The sequence below is a fragment of the Solanum dulcamara genome, chromosome 9 (genome assembly GCF_947179165.1).
Source record: "Solanum dulcamara chromosome 9, daSolDulc1.2, whole genome shotgun sequence".
Lineage (NCBI taxonomy): Eukaryota > Viridiplantae > Streptophyta > Magnoliopsida > Solanales > Solanaceae > Solanum > Solanum dulcamara.
This window is the reverse complement of record NC_077245.1, coordinates 23,585,534-23,600,884: the sequence shown is the minus strand read 5'-3', so window position 1 is coordinate 23,600,884 and position 15,351 is coordinate 23,585,534.

Sequence of the window (15,351 nt, the reverse complement as noted above, 5' to 3'; positions counted from 1 at the left end):
AAATAACCTAAACATTCCAGTTCTACTAGATAGTATTCTTGAGAGAAAAGAAGCATGGCAACAAAAACTGCTAAGCGTCAAGAAGCCCCACCCCTATTAAAAAATATGCATTGTCCTCAGTTACACGTCAGAATACTCCAAAATAAATACAAGGGAGGCGATCATACCTGCGACACCCTATGTGTCAGTCGGTGGCTATATCGTATCCCCAGCGGCAGCCGGTACACTCAATGATGTGGGCTCACCCAAAGGGTCATCGCCTATAGAAGGAGTGAGCGTGTTGGAAGGCACCTCACTAGTAGTCAGAGTTGGAGCCAGGATCTAAGAAGTATCAGAAAGAGAGACTCTACAAGCGATGCTCCAACCTTTGCAGCCTCAAGCCACTGTCTTTCTAGCTCTTCTCTCTCCCGGGCTTTCCTTTGGGAAGCACATATAACTCTTTTGGATTTCTTTTCCTCAACGCTCTCTGCCTTTTATGCATCATCAAGGGAGCTATCTTTATGTCAATATTTCTTTCCCTTGCCCTTTTTATCATACTTGGGTACTGAAGTGGAGCCCCATACCTCATCCAACCGAGTGGGTTTAGGGGAAGAAGAAAACAAATGCATCAATGTATCGGTATCAATCAGAGGTGTAGCAGTGGTAGACCTCTTATGCAGCACAATCAAGTTCCTTTATAAATCTGGCAACAGAAACCGCATACTCTATCTCTACAAACCCCAAGCTAGCCATATGCTCAGCAATGTGGGCCTCTGAGCCATTAACACATCCCTGTAATATAGAAATTTCCTATCTGAGGTCGGTGCGAGTTGGGCTTCAGCCTGCTGAACCTGAGTCTGAACCACTTTTGGAAGATGCTAGATAACCTAGTCTAGTAGCACCCTAGTCTGACATTGATCAGCTACCATGCGTACAAGGAACTCATTCAATATAGTCACCATCATCCAAATACTCACTGTAGTCGGCGAAGGCTGGCTTTCACCCTCGAGCTGCTTAAAAGCCTCGCCAGTCAGTGGGGTAGAAGAGACCCCCTCTAATGATAGAGTGGCATATGGTGGACCCAGTGTGATAGTCACTAGAATAGCTGCTCAAGATGTCTTGACCATATAGACTGGGTTCTCGACATCCTTTATCAGTAAGATATTAGTGGAATTGGTGATATAGTGTGCTTATCTAAGAACCGGCAAAGAGAAACTTTGAAGTGAATGTATAGTCATTGAATCAAGCAAGGAAAGGGAAGCCTAGATATTTCATTAAGTTCTCGATCTTGCATCTATGTCGCTATCAAATGGCTCACATTCAAAGCATATCAGGACATAATGCAATCCACCAAACATGCCTAAGATGGGAGAAGAGTATTATCATTAACCGTTGGTCTAAATCGGGCACGAACTATGGCCCACCAAAATTGGCTGCAAAGGTAAGGGATGCCTTTGTGATTAACTATCTCAGGTTGGTCACCCAATCTGCCTCGGCCCCCTTGATAGCAATAATTTATGCTATCCATCTCATACTCTTAACTTGGAATATGGGATCATCTATCCGCTCATATTTTGTTACTAAGTTCTACCTATACTCTTACATTCTCGATGGGTGTGGAGTATACTTAGAACCATATAGAAATTGGAGGATAGTGCCCTCTGAGATATCCACTCAAACACCTCTCAACTGTACTTCATCCAAAGGAGGTAGCTTCAAAGATAAGTCTTTCTTCTTTTTCTTCTTCTTCTTTCGAGAGGTCTCATCGGTGATGGAATTGAGGATGGTGGCAACGTAGAATGAATAAAACTCGTAAGTGAGCCACTCAAAGTAAAACTCTTGTGGTCTACTCATCCAGTCAAAATTATATCTATCGAATAAGGCCTTGATCTTGGGCATTAAGGATATGTTGTCAATCACATCTCGAATCTTTGGAATTATGGACCATTTTCTTAGGCCGCTTGATCATTTGGATACACTATCATCAAATAAATTTTGGGCTCCTGACACTAAATATCTAATATGCAAGTGGCTGATAAGAGCTATTTGTTCGACCGGATCAGACGTTCGAGCGGCTGCATACCTCTGAATGCTATCTCTACTCTCAGCTTCTTCCTCTCGACTTCCAAAACCATTTGCCCCATCCTCAGACTGCTCACCATCACTATTATGCTCATGATTTCCTGACCCCGCTGCCTCTTCTTCATACTAGGAGTGTGCGGTTTTGGCCTTGGTAGTAACCATTACTCTAGTAGTACGTAGTGAGTGACGTGATATAGTCATTGCACAACATACTTCAGACCCACTAGATGCCTCTTCACTTAACTTATGATTTGAATTAGGCTCTGATTCTTGGGAAGGTGAGTCGTGGAGTTAAGACTTGGGCTTTATATTTTTGAGTTGCTTGGTAACCGAAAAGACGACAAACAGTTAGTATTCAAACAAGAAGGTGCGACGAATTTAAATGGGTATCAGATTTCCCCATAAATATGCACGCATACCAATGGCCCTTAAGAAATGACATTGCTCAATCTATCATTGGGTGATCGCAATCTAACTTAGAAAAAATATATAAATATTTTTGAGTTTTTTCAGTTTTCAACTTTTTTGTTTATATATATATATATATATATTGTTTTTCAACTGTTTCTACACTGGTGCTCACCACGGGCCATTTAGAGTACCACAGCCTGTGGATGGTATTGTGAAGGGAATCCAGTAAGGGGTGTTTGAGAACCACTTGGAAATATTTCCAAGTATTGGACCAAGATGCACTTTACTGTCACGACCCAACCCTGTAGGTCATGACGGGAGCCCAAATTAGACACACGCGGGTACCTTTGCCAATTGTAAGTAAACTCATTTCCTATTTGACTCATAGTGTACCAACAGATAAGAAAACATACAAGCCGACAAGGCTGTCGTAACATATAGGGACGTTCCATAACACATATACACCAGAGCCGATAAGGCTGTCACAACACCGGGAACGCCCCAAATCATAAGTCATATAAGCACAACTATACATACATACATATATAACTCATATACAACCCACATACATATCCACAGACCTTTAAGAGTAAGAACATTTACATAAGGCGGGACAGGGCCCCCGTCGTACTCTTGAATAAAAATAAATACATAAAGATTTAGTACCAAAATTAAGCTCCAGCGCAATAGAGAACCTCTGGACCACTGGGTAGGACTCCTACACTAGCGGATCCCCAAATTGTGTATCTATACCTGCAGGCATGAACATAGTCGCCCAAAAAAAAGGGGTCAGTACGACATCTATACTGAGTATGTAAAACATGACATAGCGTATCTGAGACTGAGAAGGAGGGAACAAAATATCAAATCAGAATTCTGTATCTGTACCTTGTGAATCATAAAAGCATACATGCTCCAATTATATAATATAGTCAGCCCTATTTGGGATCCAGTGAATATACCTGTAGGACCATCAAAGGACCGGTGCCATCACCACCTTATTACAACACATCATCATATATATACATACGTACCCGACCCTTTAGTGAGGGACTCAGTGAGTTTTTCATGTCATTGCATTATCACATCCTCATATAGCGTAACCGGCCCTTTAGTGAGGGGCTCAGTAGATAATGTAGTGAATTGAGTACATCTATGTACCTGGTTCGAGACTCGGTGATAGAAGGGTTATAGTATGCATGAGTAGAGTAGTGAGTAACTATATGCAATTTAAATCATTATCAAAGATCTAATGATATAAGAGGATTAAGCTACCGTTTGAGGACTCGAGTAGTAGTGTAGTTGTCTTAGCTTCCCTCTAAATGCCATTAGAGGCTATACTAATTAGCATCTCGGGGTCCCTAGATGTATACTAAAGTAATGCTAACCACTTAAGGACTTCAGAGCACTTGCTTTTATATAGTCCTACGACTAGGAGCCCATAGATTCATTAGTCCCTTAGCATATAGAAGGTTCAAGGAAAGTAGCTCAGCTATTATAAAAGTTCAACATCCAGAACTGAATAAGAGACACTTAGGAATGGAATCACTTCAGAGATCACATCAATTTTTACTTACCTCTACGACATGCCAAAAGAAGAGAAAGAGCAGGCTTTACATACCTCTTACAAACTTCTCTTAATAATGTTCATGTCCTCATCCTCCAAACCAATTTAACATGGAACCAATTAAAGTATAATAACCTTAGACTTTTCAGCATCTTAGACTACCTACGAGTATTCATAGAAATCATTTCCTCGCACACCTTTCCCGATTAATCGCTTACTTAGTTAAGGGGTTAACGAAAATCGGGCAGCATCTCCCCGGTAATATGCCCTATCCGAATATCCAATTATACTCCTAATAACTACATCCAACCAACAACAACAACCTGAATCATATGTATATGCAATTCACATCAACATTATACAACATAAACTCCAAATGACTCGCTCGAAACTATAATACCAAAATAGGGTTCCTAGTTTCCATTTTGCAACACTTTTAACCATATGAAATGGAGGGTCGGGTGGCTGAAACCAGAAGCACCAGAAACTCTTCTAGGCCATGTTACATCCCTTTAACACACCACCACATACCTGCAGCAGCACCCCACAAGCACAATGCCTCATTTTGACTACAATTTAATTATAACGACTCCAATCTCGTTTTTTTTGAACATAAGCATTTATATGACACTTTTATACTTCCATCCACATATAAGGTACATAATACACTCCATAACCACCCCCATAAAGTCCAAATATAAAGGAGAAACCCTACCTTACCTTAAATTGGCCAAAACTTGCCAAATTGCGCCTCAGAACTTCTCTAAACGCGCTGAAATTAAGAAGGCTGCTTGTAGCTCTTCCTTGCTGAAAGAAAGTGGAATTTTATGTTATAAACCACCTATATATCACCGTAGGATACCTTAAATAATTAATTCACGGAGAGAAATCGGGACTTACCTCTTTTTCCCCCTAGGTTGTCGTCCTTTCCTCTCTAGTTTTAGGGTTTTTGTTCTTTATTTTGGCTGACTTTTTTGGGATAAAGAATGAAGTTATGAGTCATGTAACATATATATATGGGATGCCTAGGGAGGTGACATGTGTCATCCCCTATGGGTGATACGTGTCCAGCCCTATTGGGCCACCGTATCTATGCGACCAATGAGGGGTTGCCATGTGGTAGTTGGGTCCAACCCCCCCCCCCCCCCCCAAGCAGGCAAGCGGGTCAGATACCTACTTTAGTTGGTGCCATGTGTCACTCCCTCCTTACTTCTATATGTCATTTTCTCCTTCTCCTCGTGGGTTCGTAATCTCATCTTATCTCAAGAACCTATGTAATCCGTGCTATATAAGCTTGGTATGTACTTAAGAGATTAAGTATGTAAGACTTCTAAATTAATAGATTATATAGGTAAGTTGAGTCCTATGCCTCATTACTTGGCCTCCAACTCCTTCCGACTTCTCTTTGACCCTATTTCCAACCTTCCCTACTATGGGGTGTCACATTCTCCCTTTCTTAGAGTTGTTTGATAGTGTCATAGCTTGTGTGGCTCACATGATAACATCTAAGAAACTTAAGGGACATTCCGAGCTCGAGAGTGTGGGGTGTAACATCCTTCCTCCCTTTAGAACATTCATCCCCGAATGTTAAATAAGACTTCCCTTAAGACTTTATACTGATTGTAGGGATACTTCTTTCTATTGTGATAATACACATTTTCATCCAAGTAATTAATCTGCAAGTTTTAAGAGTTGGGGTTACCTGTAGACGTTGGGAACAGGTATGGATACTTGTGTTTCATACCCTCTTCAGCTTTCCAGGTCATTTCTTCACGATTTCTATTCTGCCACTGCACCTTAACAGAAGTTATGTCCTTAGTTCGTAATCTTCTAATCTGTCGATCCAGAATGGAGATAGGTTGCTCTTCATAGGCTAACTCCTCTGTGACTTAGATATTATCTATGGGATATACTCGAGATGGGTCACCCACGTATTTGTGAAGCATTGATACATGGAAAACTGGATGTACTTCTTCCAGGTCTGCCAATAAGTCTAGCTTATAGGCAACCTTTCCTATTCGGTGAAGGATTAAGTAAGGGACAATATACCTCAGACTCAGCTTCCCTTTCTTGCCGAACCTCATTACTCCTTTCATGGGCGACACTTTCAAAAACACCAAATCACCCATTTGAAATTCTAAAGGTCGGTGTCGATTATCTACTTATGAATTCTATCGACTCTGGGCAGCTAATAATATCTCCCAAACAAGCTTTACTTTTTCCACCGCTTATTGGACCATGTCCGGGCCTATCAGTTGTGTTTTGCCAACCTCAAACCACCCAATAGGTAATCTGCACCTCCTACCATATAGAGCCTCATACAGTGCCATTTGGATGCTGGAGTGATAACTGTTGTTGTAGGCAAACTCAATAAGTGGTATATGCTCATCCCAACTACCCTTAAAATCAATTGTGCAGGCCTGTAGCATATCATCTAGCATCTGAATAGTGCGTTCGACCTATCCATCAGTTTGAGGATGAAATGTCATACTTAGGCTTACCTGTGTTCCCAAGTCATTTTGAAATGACCGCCAAAAGTGGGCTATGAAATGAGCCCCCTGTCCAAATTAATAGATGTGGGAACTCCGTGAAGTCGTACTATCTCTTTGATATACAGTTTCGCATAATCCTCAGCTGAGTATGTGGTCCTGACTGGGAGGAAATAGGCTGATTTTATCAGCCTATCCATAATCACCCAAATAGAGTCCTGCTTCTAGAGAGTGCGAGGTAAGCCAGTAATGAAGTCCATGTTAATCGCTTCCCATTTCTAAGTTGGAATCTACATCCCTTGTAGTATCCTACCTGGTTTCTGATGTTCAACTTTAACTTATTGGTAGTTCGGGCATTAGGCTATGAACTTGGCTATATCTCTCTTCATACTATCCCACCAATATAAACTCCTGAGGTCATGATACATCTTGGTTCACCCTGGATGAACAGAATAATGGGCATGGTGTGCCTCTCCCAATACTTGCTGTCATAGCACTGCAACTTCTGATACACAGACTCTAACGGGCCTTTTTTTACTTCTTCCATGAGCGAGGATTCAGCAACCCCTCGAATAGAAACCCCACCATCATTCGAACCAGCTAAGCGGACTCCAAGGCTAGCGAGCTAGTAAATTTTGTGGGTTATCCCCTTCTGGTCTGGTTGTGTATCTGCTAGGCTACACATTTATTTATGGCTTAGTGCATCAGCCATCATGTTTGTCTTTCTTAGGTGGTATAATATGTCAATATCATAGTCCTTCAGCAACTCCAGCCACCTTCTTTGCTGGAGATTTAACTCTTTCTGTTTAAAAATATACTGGAGGCTTTTGTGGTCTGTATAAATATCAACATGTACACCATATAGGTAGTGCCTCCATATTTTTAAGGCATAAATCACCGTCTCTAATTCCATATCATGTGTTGAATAGTTCTTTTCGTGCTTCCTGAGATGTTGGGAGGCGTAAGCTATAACTCTACCATGCTACATCAAAACACATCCTAGCCTAATACTGAAAGCATCGCAATAGATAAAGTATCCACTTGGTCTGTCAGGAAGAGTGAGAATAGGATTCGTAGTTAATTTATCCTTTAACAACTGGAAGCTTCGTTCTCAAGCATAATTCCACTGGAATTTAGCCACTTTTTGAGTCAGTTCTGTTAAAGGCGCCAAGATGGAAGAAAACTTTTCCACAAACCTCCTGTAGTATCCTGCTAACCCCAAAAAGCTACAAACCTCTATAGGGGTTGTAGGGCTTGGACAAGCCTTCACAGCCTTAATTTTCTGCATATCTACGTGAATAACATCAATCCCAATAACATGCCCCAGAAATGCCACTGAAGTCAACCAGAATTCACATTTAGAAAACTTAGCGTATAGTTTCTGGTGTTGGAGTACTCCCAGTACCACCCAGAAATAATCCATGTGGTATTTCTCCGATCGTGAATAAACCAGAATATCATCAATAAATACAATCACGAACAAATCTAGAAATGGTTTGAACACTTGGTTTATCAGATCCATAAACACTGCTGGAGCATTTGTCAGCCCGAAAGACATCACTTTGAACTCATAATGGCCGTATCGGGTTCTGAATACAGTCTTTGGGATATCTGCCTCTCTTACCCGTATCTGATGATAGCCCGACCACAGGTCTATCTTCGAAAAACACTTAGCGCCCTAGAACTGGAAAAACAAATCATCAATCTTGGGGAGGGGATATCTGTTCTTAATTGTTACCTTGTTCAGCTGCCTGTAGTCAATACACATTCGCAGCGATCCATCTTTCTTTTTAACAAACAGTACCGACGCTCCCTACGGTGATGTGGTGGGCCTAATGAATCTCTTTTCCAGTAAGTCTTTCAGTTGCTCCTTTAGCTACTTTAACTTAGCGGGTGCCATTCTATATGGAAGGATAGAGATAGGCTAAGTATCTGGTAGCACGTCTACTGTGAACTCTATTTCCCGTTCAGGAAGAAGGCCTGAGAGTTCGTCCGGGAACACATCTGGGTATTCATTGACCACGTGCACTGATTGAAGAGTTGGTACCTCTACTTCCAAATTGTGTATGCAGACTAGATGATAAATATATCCCTTTCTAATCATCTTCCTTGCCTTAAGGTATGAAATGAATCTACCCTTCGGCGATGCTGTGTTCCCTACCCATTCCACAACTAGTTTATCTGGGAACTGGAACTAAACTACTTTATTTATATAGTCTACGTTGGCATGATAAGAAGCTAACTAGTCCATACCCATAATAACATCGAACTCTGTCATATCTAACTCTAGCAAATCATCCAAGGTAGGATGACTATAGACATTTACCGAGCAATTTCTATATACCTATTTTACCATAATAGAATCCCCTACTGGTGTAGCTACCTCAAATGATTCCATTAACTTAGGTTTAATTCCAAGTTTACTAGCAACAAAAGGAGATATATATGATAAAGTAGAGCGTGGATCTATCAATGCATATACATCCCTAGAGAAGATTAACAATGTACCTGTGACCACATTTGGCGATGCCTCTTGGTCCTTTCTACTGGCTAATGCATATATAGGATCAGAAGGATCGCCAGAACTAGAAACTCCACCACAGCCTGCCGGCATCTGCATACCCTGCCCCATTGGGTGCATAGCCACAGAAGAAGAACCCGCAACTAACGCAGTTGGCTGAGCCGCACCACTTGGAATACCCTTAAGTGGACATTTCCTCACAATATGGCCTTGGCGGCCATAAGAAAAATAGGCACCTGTAGTCCAGCGATATTCCCCAAAATGAGGTCTATTATAGTGGGGACACTGGGGTGTTAGTGGTCTCAACCATCGAGAGCTCTAATTCACTTGTGTACCTAAAACTCTAGAGCTTTGACCAACTCTCAAATACCTGGTGCCCTCAAATCTTCTACCTGGAAACTGTAGAGGTGCACTTTGAGCTGGTTGGGAGGGGTATCTACCCAACTGCTGGAACCGCCTACTTCAAAAGTCCCCCAGATAACTAATTGACCTAGCTGTCACGACCCAGCTCCGTGGGCTGCGACTGGTGCCCTATTCGGACACCCAAACAAACTTACATACCAAAGTCGCGCTTGTAAAAAATAACATATCAAACTAAAAGGGGCGACGGAATGTGTATTGCCAGACATAGGCATATATACAAACATATGGGCCATTTTGGCCGTTATAACAAAAGGGACCGCATTAAGACCCATGTCATACACAGACGAACATACACGACCCATGACCCATACTGATGTCTACAAGCCTCTACCAAAACATAATGGAAGCATATGACGGGACAGGGCCCCTCCATACCAAAATGGTCAAATATACAGAAGCATGTACACAGGAAAGCCATATACCAAAATGTAGGCTCCGAGTCAAAGGAGCACTTTGTGGTAGTAGAAGGTGTGTAGCCTAAACTGATGGATCCTGAACGTCTGTACGTGCGGGCATAAATGCAGCCCCCCGAATAAAAGGGGTTAGTACGAACTTTGTACTGAGTATGTAAAGCACCAACATAAAGTGTATAGATCGTAACTGAAAGAAAAGGTACAAGGAGCAGATACCAAACTAGGACATCAAAATTTGTACTGAAAATATATGTACATAATGCAAATAAAAATCATGCATAAGGCTCGAGAATGTGGTAACCACCCTGATGCTGGTACCACAACACATCATACTCCGGAAGGTTTCAAATCTCCGTACAAACTCCAAACACATCATATCATCACAACATGTCATATCATCAGAACATATCATATACCATATCATATCATAACATCGTAAACGGTACCTGGCCTTATGGAGAGGTCTCGGGACTTATAACACATCATACTGCCAAATATATTATAGGGCGCATGATTACAAAGCCGACCCGGGTTCCGGCGAACGATATCATAATAGTAGGCACGAGCGGAGTAGTGAGAATCTAAATGCAATTTAAAATACAAAACACTTATAGAGACTCAATAGCATAATCCCGATGACAAATCATAATCAGAGTGCGTGACTTTCCGATGTTACAATAGTCTATGTCAAAATATTCTTGTCGAACTCGTCTTCATATTTCAAAATATATATTATGAGACTGAACGGAATAATTAAAATAATAGTCGCATAATATTTGGAAGAGTAGCAATGAGTTTTCTTTAAATTCTACTCAAAATAGGCCAAACGGAATAACAAAGTAAAGTTCGGGAATAGTGGAGCCCACCTCAACCAAATGAGGTGGCATGTACAAATTACGTGCGTTAAACTTTCTATTGGTACCTATATGGGTTTCAAGGTAGTCGGGTTCTATTTGTACAAATTCTAGAAGTTTAGACAATTTTTCAAAAAAATTCATAAATATTTAATTCAATTCTACTTAATAGAAGAGAGGCAAATTTAGGTGTCGATTCTGAAGAGTAGATTCATCTCCGAGACTCGTATCCAACCCTATTGCACCTAAGACATGCCAAGAGAAGAAATGGTAAAGCTTTACATACCTTATCTGCTTCTTCCTCTCCCTCAAACTCAAATCCCGTTTTCTCCAAAATCTACAAATGGTCACAATTACCAAATGTAAGTTATGAACCTTTAAGAGTTCAATTTTTTAAACCTTCACTTGCCTACATAAATTTGGGCAGCACCTCCCCTATAAATTCAACATCTCCGAGATTTCAACTCGGCCACAATGTCAACAACCATGCCAACAACAACACCAATAACATCAACCATCCATTTACAATGCACCATAACATAAATTGATTTCTTTTCTAAATAGTTTAACAACTTCCAACCAACTTTGCACTTTCAAATAAATATGAATATTTCCATGTTCATATATTAATTTAAGCTCATTCAAACATAGGTCAAGAATATTCCAAGCAAGCTATACAATATTTACCAATTCCATATTTCATCCAAAATCTCCATATATGCAATAAAGCTATTATAATGCACTTTCTTCTTTCAACTCCATAATCAACAACAACAATCCACCCTTTAACAACTTGATTTCCATAATATTATAAAATCACACTAGAATGACATAATTCCCTACAATCCATTTCCAATACCAACTTAACTATTTAAGCTTCATTTATATTCCAAGAATCACAACAACAAGTAACAAACTATACAAACTTAATTTTTTCCATCTCATCACCTTAACACATATTTCCAACTTCAATTAAATTCATCCAACTTCCATTTTCAACATACAATTTCACCATAACTACTACTCCATAACTACTACTAACATACTACATAAAAATTTAATAAATCTTGCTCATATAAGAACATGTATACATAGAACTATACTACCATGCGAACTTCCATATTTCTATAACCTCTACCCATTACTACATACTACACATAAGCAAACCTTCATAACCTAATAAAAGGAAATTAATTCTTACCTTTTTCTTCTAACTTCTTCACTTAACCAAGGTCCTAAATCAACCAAACAAGCATCCCATCTTCCAAAATAAATCCACCATGTTATAGAGGACTCTTGAATTAGTGGGAATACTAGAAGAAAGTAATTTTTGGGATACGATTTCAAGGACCAAAATTTTGGTAGCCTTGGCCGATTTTCTCTTCTTTGTTTTCTCTTCTTAATTTTCTCCTTTCTCACTTAGTCTTGAAGCTTCTAGGACCTTATGACTAACTAGCCCCTTTTTATTCCTTTATAACATGACTAAATTATATGGGCTTGGATCTTCCTTTTTTGTTTTTTTTATGGACTATGGGCATTCCTTGCTTTGGACCTTAATTTCTCTTATTATTATTATCTTTTTTTAGCCTAAAAACTATAAGCCCCATTTAGTAGTTCACAAACTAGTTTCCAAAATTTCCAATTTTTTTCCTTTAACCTTTTTTAGTATTTCCATATCCAAAATTTAGTCATAAGAATCTTGTATCCAATAAGATCAAACATAACCTTGCCCTTGACTTGTTACCATTATCCCTAACATGTCCAAATGCAAAAAATATGGGTTGTAACACTAGCCCTCTTAGGCCGCCCTCTATCAAAACCCTATCGGGTTGACGCCCTCTATGTCGCTCTTATACCCCTTGGGTGTATGCTTGTACCAAGGCAATATCCATGCCTGGCTGAAAAGCCATGGACATGCAGTTATCAACCAAATAAAGGTCCAAGCCTATCACATAACGATGCACCATATCTGCCATATCGGCTACAACAGTGGGGGTATGCCTTACGAATGAGTCAAACTCGAGGTTATAGTCTCGAACACTACCGTTGTTCTACTTCAATTATAAGAATTTATCAACCCTGGCTCATCTCATTTTTGGAGGAAGAAAGTAGCCAAGAAAGGCTTCTACAATTCATCCCATTCAGCTGGACGAGCACCTTTGTCCCTCGATAATTCCCAAGACTCGTGCCAATTAGCGGCTACATCATGCATCCGATAAGAGGCCAATTCAACCGACTCTATCTCCGAGGCCTTAATGATTTATAGTGTACGTTGTATCTGTCGAGTAAAATCCTGTGGGTCCTCTACAAGCCTTGACCCATGAAATTCTGGGGGATTACAGGCTAGGAAATCATGGAGCCTCAAGTTATCTTATCTATTTACATTATTTAGGCCATGCCTCTAAGCCTGTCCTGCCATCAATCTAGTCAGCAACTGCACTGCATCTCTCATAGCTCTATCCTCCACCCCGTGCTATAGGACTGGAGGCTCCTATACTGAAGATTCAGGATCTGCAGTTGCTGCTGCCCTAACCTTTTCTAGGGGTGGCGACGTGGTAGAGCTTACCGACTAAAGTACAATCCTCGGCATAGATTGGGCATGGGCCCTAGTAACTCTCAGGGTCTAAATAGTTTTCCCCGATGCTGACTTGCCCTTCTGGGCAGTGGTTTCTTTCCTTGGAGGCATCACTGTAAATATATAGGTAGGTTAGTGAAGGGTCATCCTAAAAACATAGCTCTATCGCATGATGTAAGATAAGAAAGAAGTAACATTTTAAATGTCATATAGCCTCGTGTTTATAGATGTAGTGCATAACACACCAATAAAAAAGTCTCTACTAGACACGGTCTATGGAGATTCCAAGGACGAACTGCTCTGATACCACTTCTATCACGATCCAACCCCGTAGGCTGTGACGGGTGCCCGAACTAGACACATGCGTGTACCCCTGCCAATTGTAAGTAAACCCATTTTCTGTTCAACTCATAGTTACCAACAGATAAGAAAACATATAAGCCGATAAGGCTGTCGTAACATATAGGGCCATTCCATAACACACATACACGTGAGCTGACAAGGCTATCACAACACCAAAAACACCCCAAATCACAAGTCAGGTAAGCACAATTATATATACATACATATACAACTCTTATACAACCCACGTACATATCCACAAATCTCTAAGAATAAGAATAGTTACATAAGGCGAGACAGGGCCCCCATTGTACCCATAAATAAAAATAAATACATCAAGGTTTAGTACCAAAATTAAGCTCCAGCACAATGGAGCACCTCTGGACCATTGGGTAGGACTCCTACGCTGGCGGATCCCTAAACTATGTGTATGTATCTGCGGGCATGAATGCAGCCCCTTGAAGAAAAGGGGTTAGTACGACATATACACTGAGAATATAAAACATGACATAGCATATCTGAGATAGAAAAGAAGGGGACAAAATATCAAATCAGAAATCTATATACATGTACCTTGTGAATCATAAAGTATGTATGCTCAAATTATACAATATAGCTGGCCCTATCTGGGATCTGGTGAGTATACCTATAGGAACATCATAGGATCGGCGCCATCACCACCTTATTATAATATATCATTATATATATACATACATACCCGGCCCTCTAGTGAGGGACTCGGTGAGTTTTTCATGTCATTGTATTATCATATCCTCATGTAGTATACCCAGCCTTTTAGTGAAGGGCTCAATGGATAATATAGTGAACTGCGCACGTCTACTTACCCAGACCAAGACTCGATGATAAAAGGATTATAGTATGCACGAGTAGATTAGTCAGTAACTATATGCAATTTAAATCATAATCAGAGACCCAATGATATTAGAGGATTAAGCTACCGTTTGAGGACCCAAGTAGTAGTGTAGTCATCTTAGTTGCCCTCTAAATGCCATTAGGGGCTATATTAATTAGCATCTCGGAGTCCCTAGATGCATACTAAAGTAATGCTAACCACTTAAGGACTTCAGAGCACTTGCTTTTATATAGTCCTATGACTAGGAGCCCGTATATTCATTAGTCCCTTAGCATATAGAAGGTTCAAGGAAAGTAGATCAGCTATTATAAAAGTTCAACATCCAAAACTGAATAAGAGAAACTTAGGAATGGAATCACCTCAAATATCACATCACTTTTTACTTACTTCTACGACATGCCAAAAGAAGAGAAAGAGTAGGATTTACATACCTCTTATGGACTTCTCTTAATCACGTTCACATCGTCGTCCTACAAACCTATTTAACATGGAAACAATGCAAGTATCAACATCCTTAGACTTTTTAGCATATTAGACTACCTACGAGTATTCATAGAACTCATTTCCTCACACACCTTTCCCGATTAGTCATTTACTTAGTTAAGGGGTTAACGAAAATCGGGCAGCATCTCCCCTGTAATATGCCCTATCTGAATTTCTAATTAGACTTCTAATAACTAAAGCCAACCAAAAAAAAACCTGCAGCATATGTATATGAAATTCACATCAACATTATACAACATAAACTCCAAACGACTCACTTGAAATCATAATACCAAAATAGGGTTCCTAGTTTCCATTTTGCAACACTTTTAACCATA